Source organism: Corvus moneduloides, chromosome 8, assembly GCF_009650955.1.
Source record: "Corvus moneduloides isolate bCorMon1 chromosome 8, bCorMon1.pri, whole genome shotgun sequence".
Lineage (NCBI taxonomy): Eukaryota > Metazoa > Chordata > Aves > Passeriformes > Corvidae > Corvus > Corvus moneduloides.
Window position 1 is genome coordinate 35,109,374 of NC_045483.1, and position 19,618 is coordinate 35,128,991.

Sequence of the window (19,618 nt, forward strand, 5' to 3'; positions counted from 1 at the left end):
TAATTAATGAGCAGCTTTAACCCCGTGTTAGTCCCTAAGGGGTGACCCTGATTATTTGGGGGAGAAGGCTGGAGGGGAGCAGGTCAGGATCCTGCAGCTTGGATTTCGTGGAGCTGTGTGGAATTGTTTCACTAGGAACAACTGTTAAAAGTCCCTCACAAGCTGAATATTTGCAAATAATTTCAGCTTTCCCTGCAGCTGGCTGTTCAAATCCCTCATGGAAGCTTCAGAAACCTCACTTAGGATATTTAGTGAGTTGTCCTGTAAAATCAGTGGCGTTGCACAGAATAGAACATGAAGTGCTGTATAATCCCTTCTGCTGTGGGGAGGACAAACCCCAAAGCCTAAAGCAGCCCAAATACAGACCTGGGTTCCTTTTGTTGTCTCCCATCTCCCATAACAATTGCGATTTCTGTTTTATCCCAAAATCTTGGGATGGTTTGGGTTGGAACTGACCTTAAAGCTCATCCAGTCCCACTGCCTGCTGTGAACAGGGACATTTTCCACTATCCCAGGTTACTCCAAGCCCCGTCCAACGTGGCCTTGAACTTTTTTATGTTGGAAAGGAGATGGAGGAGAGGGGGGAAAGCCTCCTGAAGCTTTTGTTAATTAATGCAAGTTTTAATTCCCTCTCCCAATGTGCTTTTTTCTTCCACAGTCTTTTTACAGGTATATCCCCCTGGAAGGGCTTCCAGTTGCATGCAGCACCCAGGGAATGGGAATCACGTGCCATCCTAAATTTGATGGGATTGCTCCATCTGCACATGATGGTTTTTACAGGATAATGACAGTGTGGGGATTTCCCAGATTTTCCAAGCTCACTGTTCTGACAGAAAAAAGTCTTGGGAAGGACTTTTCCACGTAGGTTATTTATTTTTAGGAAAAAATTCCTTGTATCCTCCTGGAAGGCAGCAGTGAGGATGGGTCTTTGATTTTTTACTTCCCAGGAAGCAGATGGGTAAAGTATTTCCTAAAGCTGAAAGGGGAACATTTCTGAAATGGAAGCAGTGCAGTAGGAAGGGTGATACACATATTTTTGGGCAAATAATCCATATATTTTTGGGCGAATATCTCCTGGCTGCCATTCATTCCAATGCCCTGGACAGGTGTGGATGAGTCAATCCCTTACGTCAGAGATGGGCTTTGAAATGGAAAGGCAGCTTTGCCACAGGAATATCACCCGCGAAGGGAATGTTCCTTTTCCCTGTAGGAAACTAATCCCAAATTTAAAAAGCCCGCAGCAGAGCAAACACACCACTGCTTTAGCACCCCTGGGCCATTCCAGCAGTGGTGGTGCAGAGCAGTATCCATAAATCAGGATTTGCAGCACAAAGTGCCAAGCTCAGATCGGGGTTTTGTTTGCAGTCATGCCTCTGTTCAAGTGGTGTTAGCAAGGACACGGAATTCTCCCGTGGGGCTGGCCCATCACAGCTCATCTGTGCTGCTGTGGGACCAGTGCCACCTCTGTCCCACATCCTGCCGTGGGCAGGGACCGCGGCAGCAGCGCTGGGGATGGCTCCTTCCTCCCACAGCTTTGGACAAGGGCTGGAGGGACAGGACACAGGGAATGGCTTCCCAGTGCCAGAGGGCAGGGTTGGATGGGATATTGGGAAGGAATTGTTCCCTGGGAGGGTGGGCAGGCCCTGGCACGGGGTGCCCAGAGCAGCTGGGGCTGCCCCTGGATCCCTGGCAGTGCCCAAGGCCAGGCTGGACATTGGGGCTTGGAGCAGCCTGGGACAGTGGAAGGAACAGATGATCTGTAATTCCCTTCCCACCCTAACCAGTGTGGGAGTCTCTGCTACACCTTGAACACAGCCAGGCTGTATTCATGGTCCTCCCAGGTGATATTATCCCTGTAACACTGAATAAAAAAGGACTGATGGAAATTGTGGGATGTAAAGTAGGAAAAGCCCATCTTTTTTTCCATTTTTGCTTGCACAGAGGCAGCTCCTGTCCCTGTCAGTGTCTTTCAGTCACCACTGATGATAAATGCAATATTTGTGCCCTTCACATAAAAATGGGATCATTCCCAGGGAGGTCTGGAGACTCTTCTATTAGAAAAGTGTCCTTTATTAGAAAGCCTATTAATAGGGGAATGGGGAATGGGAGGACATCTCTATTTATATTATTCACTATTTTATTTGATCATTAAATGCTCTGTAACTCCATCTCCATCCCTCTCAAGTGGCATCATAAAATTAATTGGTTACCTCTGGAAGGAGGCAGAGCTCAGGGTTTGACAGCTGGGATCACAAATGCAGCGGGAATGCAAAACAATTCTGCTTTCCATCCCCAAGCAGGTTCTGGGAGTGTGAGATCCATGAGCGATGTCAGGGATGCCAGCAGCCCCAGGAGGGGCTGAGGGAGCTGGGAAAGGGGCTGAGCCTGGAGCAGAGGAGGCTCAGGGGGGGACCTTGTGGCTCTGCACAAGTCCCTGACAGGAGGGGGCAGCCGGGGGGGGTCGGGCTCTGCTGCCAGGGAACAGGGACAGGACAAGGGGAAACGGCCTCAGGCTGGGCCAGGGGAGGCTCAGCTTGGACAGCAGCAGGAATTTCTGCATGGAAAGGGTGCTCAGGCCTTGGCAGGGGCTGCCCAGGGAGCTTTGGAGTGCCCATGCCTGGACGTGTTCAAAGCCATGGGGATGTGGCACTTGTTGTGGGCTTGGCCGTGCTGGGATTGATTGTTGGACCCGATGATCCTGTGGGGCTTTTCCAGCCTTCCTGATCCCATGAAGAGCACAGCACATCTGTGGCTGGTCTGCTGGGAATGATCCACACCTTCCCCTCCAAGAAATCCTGGGGGATCTTGCAGTGAACCTATTAAAACAATCCAGCCTTGACCTAGAAGCGCCATTTCCAGAGGTTAACCCCTTGGGAAGTGTGCGCCAGCTGGTTCTGAACTGGAACGTTGATGTCGCTGTTAAATCAAGCACTTCGTTACCTGATCAGCTCCAGCGTGTTCCGCTTCCCAGCAGCACCATGGAAGCAGGAGGCAGCTCTGCTGCTGGAAAAAGAGGGGAAAACGCTCTCGATGGCTACGGAAGAGATGTCAGGAAGCCATTCCTGAGTGGTTTGTTTTTCCTTTAAAAAAATATAATTTCCCCTGTTCCTTGTGGCACAGGGTGACCCCCCTGTGCTCATATTAACAAATTAATTAGAGGAGCCCCAGCGATACCAATTGTCACAATTACACTGAGGAGTTTAAAACGTGCAAACCTCCCCAAATTAACTGCAAACCTACTTCATATATGAACAGCTCAAATTAATAATTAACCTAATAATTTTTGCTCCAACCTTATTTCTTTGTTAAAAAGTGAGCCATTTTAATTGGATAATGAGGTGCCAGTGCCACTCAGGAATTGTGCATTCCCCAGGCTATGGGAAGGAAGGGAGATTATGCAAGGAGCAGGGCAGATGCTGCTCCAAATGCCTCCACAGTGAACATTTTACTCTGATGAATTCTTCGTTTATTCCCAGATGGCTGGGGAGTTTGTACAGCAGTTCCTGTGTGCTGTCGTTTCACCATTTGATATATTGCTGTTACCTAATTCTTGTGAGCCTCAAAGTGATGCTCACAGCCCTGGGCAAGGCCCAGCCTCTGGTTCCAGGTGTCCCAGCCCTCCTCTGGCAGCAAAGGGAAAGGAGCAAGGGGTGCACGAGAGATTATTGGATTAGCACCACATACTGAGGGTGGGAATAACTGGATTTTTCCAGAAGAAAGGAGGGCTTTTGCCTCAGAAACCTGGGAAATATTATTGGAGGCATAGTCAGAAAAAAAATACATTTAATATCTCATTTTTAGGAGCCTGCTTTTCCCGTAAAAGAATTTAATTTTTTTTTTTTTTTTTTAAGAAAGCACAGCAAAAGGAAGAATACTGTAGTGTTCTCTGCCCTGCAGGAGACTAATTCATAGAAATAAAGAAGCCTCCATAACATGTTGATGTCCGTTGAAAATATATTTGATTTCCAAACAGGAACCGTGCAATGCTGCCTGAAATGGGAGCTGCTTTTCCTCTGCCTTTGCTGTTGGATAACACACCCCAAACCCACAGTGCTGCAGCACCACTGGAATGGTTTTCTCCTGACTAAAACATCAGGAGGGCAAAATAACCGGGGAGGAAGTCTGGGAACTGGGATTGTTTGGCCTGGAGAAGAGAAGCTCTGGGGTGGAATAATTGTGGCCTTCCAGGACCTGAAGGAGCTCCAGGAGAGCTGGAGAGGGACTGGGGACAAGGGCTGGAGGGCCAGGACACAGGGAATGGCTTCCCAGTGCCAGAGGGCAGGGCTGGATGGGATATTGGGAAGGAATTGTTCCCTGGGAGGGTGGGCAGGCCCTGGCACAGGGTGCCCAGAGCAGCTGGGGCTGCCCCTGGATCCCTGGCAGTGCCCAAGGCCAGGCTGGACACTGGGGCTTGGAGCAGCCTGGGACAGTGGGAGGTGTCCCTGCCCATGGCAGGGGTGGCACTGGATGGGCTTTGAGGTCCTTCCAACCCAAACCTCTCTGGGATTCTGAGATTTCCCCTCCCCATCAGAGGTGTGGAATTTGAGGTATGACTGAAATTCAGTTCCTCCTTTCCTGCCCTGTGCTCCAGCATCTCCTGTGCATCCCTCTGCCCCAGCCCCTGCCTCATCCCCTGCACTGCCACTCTCACCCCCGGCCTTGCCTCCCCTGCTGCTCCTGGGTGCAATCACTGCCCTCTGGAGCCCATGAGAAATGAGTAAATTAAGTGGGTAATTATTTCCCTGCGTTGCAGCTCATGTAGGTTAAATGGATGAACTCACTCCCCGAGCAAACTCCTCACGTTCCTGGTAACTGGAGAGGGATATCCACTCTCCTAACACATTCCCCCGTGGCTTTGTGTGACCTTTTCTGCCAGCTCTTAGCTCATTTTTTAGGAAATCAGCCCAAATCTGCAGCACGTCAGAATACTGTTTGACATGGAGGAGCAGGAATCTCATGGACTTTATTAGGAGTTGAAGGGTTAAACAGGGCTTTAAAAAATATCCCGTGTCCTGTCCTGGTGAATACCTGGATTGGTTTGGGCACCAGGCATGTTAGACAGATGCTTTTGTGATCCCCATCCTTACCCTTTGTTCTTGGAGGAGAAAAGGGAATACCATTGGAAAACAGTTTCTGTCAGCTACTCTCACTTAAAGAGTGAAGGAAATCAGGTTGGCATTGAACACCCAAATCAGGGACATCTCTGTGGGGTTGCCTATCAAATTTCAGCACCATTAATCCAAAACCTGCTATTTTTGTCGTGGAAAGAGGGATTTTCCAGGCTGCTTTTGGGTTTCCCAGAGCCCATGGCCCCAGCAGTTGTTCACACTCAGGTCAGCTGCAGCACAAACAGGACACGCAGCATTTTGAGGTGGTTTAAGGTGATATTTTCTTGGTGTGGGTGGGTTTTCTTTCCCCTCACACCTTCAGTGGTTGTGTCCTCCCAGTCCTGCCCTCTTGGAAGAGCATCCTGCCCACGATGCTTTGTGCGCCCCGTGACACTGGGGTGGGCCATGTGTGATGTGCTTTATTATTTAATTTGCTTAATACAACACCATATTAACCCAAACTCTCTGCTATCACCAGGGCCGGGCTCTCCCCTGCACCGAGGCATCACTGCTGCAGCAGCAGCTTTGGTGACTTTTCTCTTGTGCTGCCTTCACAGCATCTCTGCTCCTAATTAGAAACAGAGGCCATTAATTAAATACATCCCCAGTGTTTAATTAAATATTTGTCCGGTGCCTGTGAGCCAAGTGTGAACCTGCTCCGAGATAACAGGGCTTGTTCTCGCCCAGTGGGACAGGGCTTGTATCCCCCCAGGAAACCTTGGGGTGTTTGGAAGCTCCTGCTCTGTGTGTGCATGGGAAGCAGCTGGACTGTGCACAAACATGCAAAGGGGGTGGGTGTGCAGCCCCAACTCGTCCCTGGGCTGAGATCACTCAGCTCTGCTGGCAGGGAGCCACGGGGAGCCTGGAGCCCTTCTGTGGGCCTGGGTGCAGAGACAGCATCCCCATGAGAGCTCCCACTCCTGGGAAATATCCTTCATTTCCCACTGAGGGATGGATAGATAGGAGCAAGAGGGAAGGGTGAAGTCTGCCAATCACTCTGTGTTGTCTCTGAAGGAATCCTCATTTCCGTCTTTGGGATCACACAATCCCAGGATGGTTTGGGCTGGAAGGGACCTCAAAGCCCATCCAGTGCCACCCCTGCCACGGGCAGGGACACCTCCCACTGTCCCAGGCTGCTCCAAGCCCCAATGTCCAGCCTGGCCTTGGGCACTGCCAGGGATCCAGGGGCAGCCCCAGCTGCTCTGGGCACCCTGTGCCAGGGCCTGCCCACCCTGCCAGGGAACAATTCCTTCCCAATATCCCATCCAGCCCTGCCCTCTGGCACTGGGAAGCCATTCCCTGTGTCCTGTCCCTCCATGCCTTGTCCCCAGTCCCTCTCCAGCTCTCCTGGAGCCCCTTTAGGCCCTGCAAGGGGCTCTGAGCTCTCCCTGGAGCCTTCTCCTCTCCAGGCTGAACAATCCCAGCTCTCCCAGCCTTTCCTCCCAGCAGAGCTGCTCCATCCCTCTGCTCATCCTGGAGCCTCCTCTGGACTCTCTCCAGCAGCTCCAGGCCCTCCCTGTGCTGGGCCCCAGGGCTGGGGCAGCTCTGCAGGTGGGGTCCCACCTGAGCGCAGGGGCAGAATCCCCCTGCTCTAGGTGGATTCCCTGCAATTCCCTCCTGTGCTGCAGGACAGTTCTCAGGAGCTCTGGGACTGGGCTTGATCAGGTCTCCTGGAGGAAACAGGGAATTATGAGTCCAGGCATTTCTCCCCCAAGGTGCTTAAGCAGGGGGGCTGAACAGTCCAGAGTTCCCCCAAACCCCCAAGCCCTTTTCACTACTCCAATCCCCTCTGTATTTACTGCTTTGCTCCTTCACGTTGCTTTTCCAGATTTTTCCTGTTTTTGAAGGATTATTGAAGTTTAGCCACTGCTTTGCACACCAGATGGCTTTTTTTTTTGATTAATTCCAGTAATTTTGCTGTTGTTGCTCTCACTGCTCTATTGCTGCCACACAACACTTTTCTGATGTTATTAAGTTTTGCAGAAAGAACAGTGGGGAGGAAATCCACAACTTAAGGAGCTGAAAATAAACCAAAAAACCCTCCAGCAAAATTAAAAACTCCAGAACATAATATTTTCTTTTCCATTAAAGTCCCATTTTTTAAAGTACTGCAGAAAAGGCTCCCTCTTCTCTTTCCTCTTCTGTGACTTCATGGGTCGTGACATACAAAATTATTTTGTATTTTCCCCTTTCTAATGAGAAGGGGTAATTGATTACCTAGGGGCCAGGATTTTGATAGCACTGCTGGTGGTGGAAGTGCTTGGAAAGAGGGTTGGGATGTACAATCCAAGGTGTCTCCGATGGTTTGCCTGGGGTGGCCTTTCCAGGGAGTCCTGGGAAGTGCTCAGCTCCCTGGCCCTGCCCAGCATCACTCAGGCTGGAATGAAAAGGTCTTTGCTTGGACAAGGGAAAGCTTCCTTAGACCTTTTCTCCTACATCCCTAAATGAATTCCCCAACTGTTCCTGGGTTATCTCAAGTTTTTACTGGTTGTAACTTAGGAAAAACAAAAAGAAATCTGATTTCGAAACATTTTCAAACAGCTCAAGGGTGCAGTGGCAGCAAGATGAGCTTCCCCTCTTGCTGAAGGTCCTGGAGCAGGAGGGAAGGATTTTGGAGTAGCTCAGTGGCAGTGACTGACTTGCCTCTTCGGCTGTAAAACCGTGTTTAGTACCTGAAATCCACGTGGATCCAGTGCTGATGGGTTATTCTGCCATCTTTTAGCCAGGGAGCTGGCTCCAGCTGCTGCCTCTGGAAGTGCTGGAGTGGGACTCATTGGAGGAGCCAGGGCATCGTGGCTGGGTGCCTGTGACTGATACAGGTCAAAAACCCGTGTGGGTTTTGATGATTTCAGTATTTTTGTATATTCATCTACAGAGGAGCTGTTTCCACAGGCCATTTGTGATTTCTCCAGGGTGTGAAGATGGAATCAGCAGCATGTCCCTCCTCTGCCTGCAAGGGAACAAGGTGCTAAATGTCATTTTTGCTGTGGCCCAGCTGCCAGGGGCTGTCTCTGCGGGGTCCCTGCTGTGGCTGCAGCTGCACTCTCAGTGCTCTGTGTCTGTGTGTGACCTACGCACCACAGCCTGGGCTCTCTCTGGGGCTGTTTGCTCTGCTCTCCTCCTCTGCCTCACGCTGGAGCAGCGGGAGCTCACAAATCAGTGTCACTGGGAGCATTCCTGCTCTCCAAATCACTCCTGGCTGCTGCTGTTTCACCCAGGCATGGCTGGAGGCAGAGAGCAGCTTTTGGTCCGTAGCTTTGTGGCATTTTCAGAGCCATTCCTGGCTTTTTTCAGTCACCAGCTGCAGACCAAAGTTATGGGAATCATGGAATGTGCTGAGCTGGAAGGGACCCCCAGGGATCATGGATCCAGCCCCTGGCCCTGCCCAGACCCCCCAACAACCCCAGCCTGGGCATCCCTGGCAGCGCTGTCCAAACGCTCCTGGAGCTCTGGCAGCCTCGGGGCCGTGCCCATTCCCTGGGGAGCCTGGGCAGTGCCCAGCACCCTCTGGGGGAAGCACCTTTCCCTAAAATCCAACCTAATCCCTCGGCAGAGTTCCAGCCATTCCCTGGATGCTGTTCCTGTCCCAGGGAGCAGCGATCAGAGCTGCCCTTGGGAGGAGCTGCAGCCCCCAGAGAGTCTCCCCTCAGTCTCCCTCTGCTCCAGGGAGCTCAGCAAGAGCTCTTTTGGTACTCCAAAGTTTTTTTTGTCCATGGAATAAGCTGGGATAGGTTATCCTAACAAGGCTCCCAGCACTCCTGGTGCAGCAGGAACACCTCTGGCTGTGCCTGGGGGATGAACAGGGCGGAGGTGCAGCCCCACACGAGCTGCTGTGACCTGAGGCCAGCACAGGGTAGTGCTCATTCCTTATGTCTTGGCACAGGGTGCCCAGAGCAGCTGGGGCTGCCCCTGGATCCCTGGCAGTGCCCAAGGCCAGGCTGGACACTGGGGCTTGGGGCAGCCTGGGACAGTGGAAGGTGTCCCATGTTGGAACAAGATGGGCTTTTAAGGTCCTTTTTAACCCAAACCCTTCTGGGATTCCACGATCAGTTTAGCTTTGAAGAATTCCGAGTGTCAGACGGTGACTGTGTCCTTATTCCTTCGCTCCCTGTGAATTTTAGTGTCAAAGCACAGACCTGGGGATATTTTTATGGAGCACGAGGCAGGAATTCACCTGGGAATGTGGTAGCTTTCAGTGGATCTCTTCCTGTGTGTATCCAAGCTTGGAAAACTGCTGGCAGGAGGACTTTGCATGACGGTGTTTTATTTGGGAGCAGCTTTCCAAGCAGTGATTCCTTACAGAGTGATGAAGGCTGATCCCTTGGACTGGATTTCAGCCTCTTAAGCTCCTCTCCTGGCTCTCACTGCGGTTGCCTTTGGCAAACCCCCTCCTTCCTGGGCTGTTTTGATAAAATGAGATAATTTGTCAGTGTTTGTACAGCGCTTCAGGGACTTCAATTTTCATGCTTTAGCAACTGGCTGAGGTGACTTCAGTCAAAAGTGGGTTTCTCTGAGGAGTAGTAAACTAAATTTGTCTCATTAAGCCCAGCCTTTCTCTTGTTTTCCCAAAAATGATGCTGGCAACTGCAGCTTTATCTCCTCGCTGGTACAGGGCAATAATTGCTTTGGAAATTATACTTTTCCTCCTTTTAATGCCAGTTTCTTCATGGTTTCTGGGAGAAATCCTTCCTCTTCTCCACATAATACCCTTCTCTGGTTCTACATGGAGTGGCCACTCCTGTTCCAGTCCACAAACCTCTCCCAGCTGTTTCTGTCCTGGGGAATCCTCCTTCCTTCCCACCAAGGCAGATGAAATTGTATTTTTTTAGATGTACAGGAGCCTTTCTCTGTTTTTTGAAGCTTCCTGCTGTCATTTGGGCAGGCTTTGGGAGGTATCCCAGAGAGGAAATGAAGATGCCAAGTCCTTCTGATAAGGTTTGAGTGCATTTTAAATAATTCAAACTCCAGCATTTGAGATGATAAATTCATTTTTTATTGGCAATGATTGTCCCATTGGTTAAAACCTTCCTTAAAACGATGGTGGCGATGGAGCTGAGTGAGAAAAAGGTGATTTTCCATAAATGGGGCAAAGAGGATCTTTCAAGTTTGATATGGGGGGGGGGGTTTGTGGGTTTGTTTTTGGGGTTTTTTGGTTTGTTTTTTTTTTTTTAATGCTTTCATGTTCAATCCATTAATTGTTTTTCAGAGTCAGAACCCAATATTTTGGGTTTGAAATATTTTTAAAGCCTCTGCCTTGATTTTGTTCCCAATTGCTGCTACTTTGAAATGCTTGTGGCCCTACATAAAAGGCTCCTGAGGGTGATGAAAGGGATTATGTGCACAAATGTGGTTATTGTGTCGGTAATTATGCTGTCATCAAAGCCTTTTCATGCCTGAGCAGGCGTGAATTCAAGGTACACGTCCAGAACTTCATTTCTTTTCCCCTCATGCTCCGGGGAGGTTGTTATTATTTGGGGTGTCTTGGTGCTCATCTCAAACCCTTCTGTCACCAGACCCTACAATGAAGGTACAGAATTGTGGGGCTGCAGAGTCTGGGGTTGAGGACAGGGCACTTCCCAGCCCCAGATTTGATCTTCCCTGGGCAAGAAAACAAAAAGCTCCTTTTTGGCCATGGAGTCCTTCAAAATTCTGGTCACAAGACTTTGTCTTGTCGTTCAGCACCCAAACAGGACCATCCTGTCCCCACGGGAACTCCTTTGGCCACCTCAGCCTCTCTTGCTGCCACCTCTGGAGATCTCCATCCCCAAGGATAATGCAGAGGGAGCACAAGATCCAGCCTTAGCCCTTGCCTGGCTCCTTGGGCCAGGAGATCCCACAGGAGATTCAAGGCACGTTGGGCTTTCCAGAAGGGGTTGTGGGATGTTAAATCAGATATTAGGAAATACTTCTTCATGGAAAACGTAGTCAGACATTGGAAGGGGCTGCCCAGGGAGGTGGTGGAGTCCCCATCCATGGAACTGTTCAAAATCCATGTGGATGTGGCACGTGGGGACATGGATTAGAGGTCGCCTTGGCAGTGCTGGTTGAACTCGATGATCCCAGAGGGCTTTTCCATCCTAAAGGACTCCATGGCATGGTGAAGGTGTTTCTCCCATCTAATTATCCCCCTGGATGAATTTCAAAGCGCCGAAGAAAATCCTGGGACCATTTTGACTCCTTAAAACCATCCTGCAATGGGATTTTTTAGGGAGTGAATTTCTATAGTTGGATCACAGATAATTCCCAGGAAGGGAGGATGGGGTAGGTAAGAAATCTTCATTAAAAATCCAGAGGGCTGAGATGGTTTTCACCTCCTGGTTTTCAATTCCCAGGGCCTTCACTAAGTGCCTGGATGCTTCATCACTGCATAAAAATTTATAGGATTAGGCACTATTGTAATGACAACATGATTTGTGCCTCCTCCTAAATGGAAGCAGCAATTTATTCCTTGGGAGAAGGGGGGAACCAAACAAACCAGGAAGAAAAGAACAGGTTAAAGGCTGAAAACCATCTTTTTGTGTGTATCAGCCTCAAATAGATGGGTTTATAACAGGGTGTGATGTTCCTTGGGTAGTTTTGCCCTGCAGTTTCCACAGGACCAGCTGGGGCTGCCGTTGGCTCAGCGGCTGAAAAAGCTGGGAAGCTCTGAGGGAAAAGTGAAGGGGGGAAAAGCAGATTACCACAATTATTGCTTTTGAATTAACACAAGATGAATCCTCGAGCCCTCTGTTTTAATGTTGGATTTCAAAGGCAGGAATAATGCAGCCACCCCCTGGGAAGCAGCAAGAAACCCCTCAGCTTCGTCCTTCCATAAACATCTGGGTTTTGATGGCATTTATAAATATGGTTATTCAAACAGAGGTAGATTTTTGTTGCCTTTGTTTGAAACCTGTGGGGAATATTCAGTTTGGGCAATGTTGGGGCATCCATTTCTCCCAAAGGAAATGGTGCAAGCCCAGCTGATTCCGTGCACTCAGGTACTTTACACCTTGGGTGACCTGGTTACCAAAAAATACGGAAGCAGCATCCTCTGAGCAGTTTTCCAAATCAGTAAATTGTAGGATTTTGTTGAGGAAATTCCATTTGCAAATATTTGTAACCCTCATAATTGCCATAAATCTGCTTTTTTTCTCTCTGCTGTAAGTTGGTGAGTTTGTATCAGTAGAGAAAATTGCCTCAAAATCATCCTTGGTCTCTGGTGTGGTCTGTGTCAAATGCCAAATTAGTGGAGAAACCTAATTATCCCTCTGCTCTAATTACATCAGCACAACTTCACATGTCCTCAGGAGCCAGCCTTCCAAATCCCCATCTCCGGGGCAAGTCTGGCAGCTTATCCAGGCTTTTGACACTGCCAGTTGGGATGGGAATTCCAGGAAGTCTTTCACAGCTGGGGGTGTGAAGACACACCGTCCAACATTAGAAACAAGGAACACATAAAAAAGCAGCTTTTAATTTGCCCCAGTGGAGCAGGTTGTCCTGTTGGACAGTGGGAGTTGGGATGCAGTGGAGTTGGGATGTCCATGTCTGACAGAGCCGTGAGAGCTTGGGTGGGAACAGGACGGTCTTTAAGGTCCCCTCCTCCCAAACCACTCACTGAACCCATCTAAAGCTGCCATCAACGTCAGACCTTTTACTGATAATGCCCCATATAAATATATTGTTCTATCTGTTACATATTTTCATGGATGAGATGATTTCCCAAGCCCCTGCAGGATTCTCCTTTCCGCCGCTGTAAATCCGAAGCGCCGCTGGGTTGTTCAGCCAACCCCAGGTGCAAATCTCACCTGGCTTTGATGGGTGTTAATATTTAGGAGAAGGGGAGGCAGGGGAATGCACTTGGCATGGAAGTGAATGGACCTCTGGGATGGAAAGGAGAAGGTGTCAGGGGAGGTTGCCCGGATCTGGATGAATTACCCAGCACTCAGTGATCCCTCAGCATCCCCTGAACTGGTTTGCGGAATTAACAACAGTTAACAGATGAAAGTGGCTGTTGGAAATTGAGACAAATCTGGACTAAATATGCAAATAGGCTGGTGAGACTACTTGCACATTACGACAGCTGGCGAGACCTTTGTGGGGGCACTTCAGTGATGCTCAGAAATTCCTGCACATCTGGAGGAGGACGTTTGGCAGATGGTGTTGCTTAGGGCTTGGGAACAATTCTTGGCTAAAACAGTGGTTGTTTTATTTAATTCCCAGCTGAACCTAGCATGAAACAGAGGGTGGGATCAACAGAGCGTGCTGAATGAACAAAGGAATTGGGAAAAAGGAGGGAACACTGCACCCACACAGGGAGTGTGGGAAGTTTGGCACTTGAGCCACAGCACCTGGGTAAATTGCAAAGCAAAGCCAGCCCGTGGCTCAGGCAGGTGCCACCTTTGGAGTTCAATAATTAGATTTAATTAGAAATCCAGGTTTTTATGGTCAGTCGTTAGTGCTACTCCTGGGAATAAGATGGGGAGGAGTTTCTGTAGCCAAAGGAAAAATGGAGTGGCCAAACTTCTTGTATCAGTTCCACACCCCCAAAAACCTTCCATCTCCAAAGTAATTTGTGGAATCATGAAATATCCCAAGCTGCAAGAGACCCACGGAGATCACCAGTCCAACAACCCCACCAACCCCACCCCGTGCACCCCTGGGAGCAGTGTCCAAACTTCATTCCTCTGGATCTGATTAACCAGGAGCATTGCAAACCAAGGGGATGAACTATTTCGCTTTCAAGTGCGTATTCTGTCACCATTTCAACGTCTTTGTTCCTGCAAAATGACTTTGCAGGGTTCTCCTGCTTTTCAGAGCCAGTAGCAATGAAAACATTTCTCGTGCAAGGCTAAAGATCCCTTGCCTTTCATTGGGAAAGCAGGACGTGCCAGTGGAACTTTTAATTTCCTGTGCTAGTACCAAACTTCACGTGTTGGGTTTGGGTGGTCCAGGGACTTGGTAGGATTTTTAGGGACTGGGTGAAGTTTTTTAGCTGAGCACCACATGAAATTCCCTGTTTAATTGATTAAAGGAGTGCGATGCACGTGAAGACATTTGAATATTCATGAGTCCTTTATGACTTAATTACAAATCATGGCCCAGCTTTGTAGCTCGCAGTTAAATGAGAGGTTAAAGGTATGAATAGTAAAAATTGGCAAAACGATATTTTATTATTCTTGTGAAAGAACAGCAACACCTGATTCAAGGATAATATTTATAACTTAAATAAATATTTATAACTTAACTAGGAGTGGACTGGGATAGAAAAATAATATAAGATAAATGCTAAAATTAGAAATACACTCTTTACGGTAAAATTGCTGTTCCATTTTAGGTTGTCCATCTTTTCTCCCCCTGGCAGAGCTTCTCCCTGTTATTTTCTTTTCTCCTTTTGGCAAGCACAGGTGGTTTGCACCTCGTGGGGTTTGAGTACAAAGCCTCTTCCCCGAGTGCCTTATCAGGCAGGCCCATCCCTGCTTTCCACGCTCTTAATTCCTGTCTCACATCCCAGGCTGCATTTTGGGTCAGGATTTTGATTTGTCAGAGAAGAAAGCAAGGATTACTTGAAAGCCCGTGAACCCTTTTAGCCGTGGGAAGATGTGTCCTTTTGGGGCAGGAGTGGGATAACCCAGGAACAGACTTTTCCGTTATCTCCACAAGAACCTGGGGGTGGGATCCTTCCTCCCGTTATCTCTTCCTCAGGATGCAGCATCCATGGACAGGCACCCTCTGAGCTCCTGTTCACAGCTTCACAGCTCCTGGAAAGTGCATCTTAATTCCAACGTGGACAAAAGCAGAGGGAATAGTAACTCCAATGCAATTTCTTCTCCCCTTTGGGAGTTGGGAATGGGAGCTGCTGGAACTCCTGCTTCTCCTGGCCAGCTCTAAATGAGATTTCCCTCCTCCAGCCCTGATTTTTTGATAAAACTGCTGTCAGTTCTCTTCAGATATCGCTGGGAATGGCCAATGTCACAGCGACACCTGCACGTGAGCTGTCCCGCTGGATGGTTTTGGGCTGGTGGGGTGTGCAAGGGCTGGGCCAGGCGTTTCCCACCCCGATGTGCCCCCGTCCCTGCCAGGCTGTGCTGCCCATCCCACGGGAGCACTCCACTCCAGCTTCCCTTTCCCCTCGCCCTCTCCGGGAGCTCAAGCACCACTCCAGCTCCGTGTGGAGCTCTCCTTCAGGGATGAAGTGGCCTTGATCCTGGAGAGGATTAAGTTGCAGGGGACCCAAAGGAATTTAACTCCCGGGGAAGAGCTGCCACAGGCGGATGGGGCAGGACTGAAAATGTCCTTGGCTCAGCCCCGGGATGAGCACCCTGCTCCTTGCAGGCTTTGCAGAGACCTCCTCGCCTCTGTTTTGATGTCCTGGTCTGGCACAAGTTTCTCTGTCAAAGAGGTTTTCTCCCTAGGCCTTGCTGCCTGGAGCTCTTCCCTCTTCTCAATCCATCCGTTAATCCCTGCACTTCGAGGGGCGATATTCAGTGGGCAGATGGAAGCAGCAGGAAGATGGGAAGGCCCTTGGAATTCTTGGAGGAAGGCCCTTGGAGCCAGCCTTAGGGACAGAGGTGGCCATGGATTGTGCCATGGTTATTTTGCTGTAGCAGGACCATGGAATTTGAGAGCAGGGGATGCAGTCCCAGGTCGGCTCACAGCAGAGCTTGAGCAGTTAGAGAATGGAAAACACCTTCTGTTTAATAAATCAGTTAGACATGGAAATATTTTATGGCGTTTTTCCTCACTGTGGTGGTAAAATTTATTTTCTTGGATTTGGAATGGCAAAGAAACCAACCCTAAGCCACTGCTTTGGGGTAACTTTGGGGTAATTTTGATACAGAGGGAGCTGGGAAAGGGGCTGAGCCTGGAGCAAAGGAGGCTCAGGGGGGACCTTGTGGCTCTGCACAAGTCCCTGACAGGAGGGGGCAGCCGGGGGGGTCGGGCTCTGCTGCCAGGGAACAGGGACAGGACAAGGGGAAACGGCCTCAGGCTGGGCCAGGGGAGGCTCAGCTTGGACAGCAGCAGGAATTTCTGCATGGAAAGGGTGCTCAGGCCTTGGCAGGGGCTGCCCAGGGAGCTTTGGAGTGCCCATGCCTGGAGGTGTTCAGAAGGTGTGTGGAGGTGGCACCTGGGGACAGTGGCGGCCTTGGCAGGGCTGGGTCAGTTGCTGATATACTTGGAGGGCTTTTCCAGCCTCAGCGATTCCGTGATCCTCGGATTCCGTGGTGGCTGTGAGTGAGCTCTGGTCGCCTGCCCGGCTCCTGCCACGGCTGGGTCGGGCACAGCACCAGGCACGGATCGATCCGGCATTTTTCCTTTTCCCAACGCCATCTCCCTGAGGGAAGACAGCTGAGCAGCAGGAGCCGTTTGTCACCGCGGGATGACGCGGACATGAGCTGATCTGCCAAGGAGGTGACTCAAACCAACCTCATCCCTCTGTGATGTCCTTTGCGCTGGGACATCGTTTGCATTCCGGATGCCACCGGGCCGAGGAGGCTGGGACAGAAATGGGACGTGGTGGATCCATTAAACAGCAGCTCTGGCCACAGCTGCCAGGGACTGATGAGCAATTAAGGGCAGGGCTCCCTGTGGGAAGCTGCAGCCTGCTGGGAATGCTCAGGAATTCATCTGTTCTGGGGCTGCCTCCTCATGGGGATGGGAACGGGTTATTTCCCCTCCGGATGCTGTTTATCCACAAACAGCTATAAATAAGGATTGCTTCTCCCGGAAAGCAAACTCAAGGAGGCGTTTCAGCATGAAAATGTGCTGGTGCTGTTGTTGTTGTAGGAATTATTAATGCATCTCAGTCTGGATGGGGCATTATCCCTGTTTTTTCCACAATTTTGGGATGCAATGCCTTTCCCTGTTGGAGGGACCAACACCAAAGCTAGGGGATCTTTGTGCGTTTCCCACGAGTGCCAGGGTGGTGATTGCTGAAGGAGATCAGCAGAATGATCAGGAGGTGGGCAGGCCCTGGCACAGGGTACCCAGAGCAGCTGGGGCTGCCCCTGGATCCCTGGCAGTGCCCAAGGCCAGGCTGGACATTGGGGCTGGGAGCAGCCTGGGACAGTGGAAGGTGCCCCTGCCCATGGCCATGGCAGGGGTGGGCACTGGATGGGCTTTGAGGTCCTTCCCACTCAAAGCTGGCATTCTGTGAATGTGGTGTTGACCAAATTCCTACAATCCCCCAGATTTCAATAATAACAAGCAGCAAATGGAGCTGGCCGAGACTCCCCATCCTAAACCTCAGCCTGGAATGATGGGAACACGCTGCCTTGCAGTGTTTCTTGGTTCTTCAAGCAGCTTTAGAAATGCTTTGACAATATTTGCTCTAAATTAGAGCCTTAAGTGATTTGGACCATGAGACAAATTTAATTTAGGGGCTTTTTTTCCCTCCCAAGTTGCTTTATCCTAACAAGTTCTAGGAGTGCAATGAAGGGTTTTTCATTTACATGACGCTTTTCTGTTTCATCGAGTGCTTTGCTCCCACTCTGCTGGTGCCTGCAGCAATCCTGAAATGTGCCAATAATGGTGTTTTATCTGAGTAATGAAAAGCAGATGAACAAAGGGGCTTGTGCAGGGCACAGATCTGGGCAGCGGCAAAGGGCTTGGGGTGGTACCGGTGCCTTTTGTTGTCTTGGCGCCACCAGAACAGGCTTTGTTTTCCTCTAAACACATGCTGGTTGGGAACCAAAATAACCTGGAGATCCCTGGGCCTTTTGAATTTGCACTTGCCCCAAAATTATACTCCAAATTAATTAACTGAACACGGCCCTCAACTCCAGTTCGTTACCAGAAGAATGGTTTGATACTCGGTGCAGTGTGGTTGTTGAAGAGCTGACTTCTGACATGTACAAGAAGCTCTGCATGTGGGCTCCCAGAAGAAAATTTGGCATTGTAATAAATTCAGGAGAAATCCTTCTCCCTGCCTGAAGTGAAGCCAGTGGCATGGATGGGATCCTGTGACTCGGCCAGATGCTTTCTGCAGGAATACACAGCACCTCTCCTGCAGAATCCCCCCAAAATGGGCATTTCTTTGATTTGGTGGTATTTTCAGGGGAACAATGGGGCTGCTTCAGCCCTTGCTTTCGTGATCTCTGTAGCCAAGCCCTCTTGTGGAGTCTGAAATTCAAGGGAAAGTGGGTTTAGAAATAGAGATAGCAATGCAAAATTTACTTTTTGGCTCATGGAAAATGCAACAGAAAGGGTTTTGTTATGTGATCCCCAAACAGGGGAGAACTGGGATTGTGCACCCAGAGAAGAGAAGGTGCCAGGGAGACCTCGAGCCCCTTGCAGGGCCTAAAGGGGCTCCAAGAGAGCTGGAGAGGGACTGGGATCAAAGGATGGAGGGACAGGAGAGGGGGGAATGATGGCTTAGATGCAGGATGTGACCTCTTGGGCCCAAGTGCTCCTTGTCACTTCTTTCTCTTCTTAAATTCCAAAAAGACAGAGAGTCAAAGAATCTTTTAGGCTGGAAAGAACTTCAGATCATCAAGTCCATCCCCCAGCTCTGCCAAGGCCACCACTGACCCATGTCCCCAAGTGCCACATGCACATGGCTTTTAAACCCCTCCACGGATGGGGACTCCGCCACTGCCCTGGGTGGCTGTGCCAGGGCTGGACAGCCCTTTCCAGGAGAAATTTCCTTAATATCCAATCTCAACCCACCCTGGCACAACTGAGGTTGTTCCTCTTGTCCTCTCCCTCATTCCCTGGGAGGACAGGGTGAGAGCACAGTCTGCTCTCCAGGCAACACGTCCACATTCCTCAAGAAGCTTCCCCAAAACTCCTCGAGGTTTATCATTTCCCAGAGGGATTTCGAGTTTTCCTCCCATTTCTGGGGCAATGTTTGTGCTCATTTCCCTGTCCTGCAGCGTGGTGCCTCTGGCAGCCCTGTGTCTGTAAGGCCCAGACGCCGGGGAGGCGCTGGAATCGCTGCTGTTCCCTGCTTCGTATCCACATTCCAGCCCGCTCCCTCGGAGAGCAGCAGCTTGCTGAGCACACAGATGGGCGCCAGCATCGTTAAAGGTGGAGCTGCCGTGTCATTAAAGATGCCTTTGGCTCCAGGAACATGGGCAGGCCTTGGGCTGTTGGCGTTGGTGCTGCTCAGCCTTGCTGGAGGAGCAGCCAGGTCATCCTGGAGGGGATGGGCAGCAGGATGGGGACTGATGGTGGGGCCGTCCTGGCACTGCATCCATGGGCTCGTCTGCAGGGCTCAGGGAGTGACTCCAACACTGCAGGACAAGGGTTGCTTTGTGCACATCTGGTCTGCTTTCCCCCTCCCACAATGGGCTCTTTATATCCTGGGAAATCTCCAGGGTGGACCCAGCTGTGGCCTTCCAGCGCCTGAAAGAAGATGGAGAGGGACCATTTACAAAGCCTGGAGCGCCAGGACACAGGGAATGGCCTCAAACTGAAAGAAATGCACGGTTAGATGGGATATTGGGAAGGAATTCTTGGCTGTCAGGGTAGGCAGGCCCTGGCACAGGGTGCCCAGAGCAGCTGTGGCTGCCCCTGGATCCCTGGCAGTGCCC

At 50.3% G+C, this 19,618-nt stretch overlaps 1 protein-coding gene across 3 annotated transcripts in view; it reads left to right on the forward strand.

Moving 5' to 3' along the window:
- Window positions 1-19,618, forward strand: part of PRKG1 (protein kinase cGMP-dependent 1) — a 370,739-nt gene that overhangs the window by 186,982 nt on the left and 164,139 nt on the right. The gene's annotated exons all lie outside the window — the stretch shown is intronic.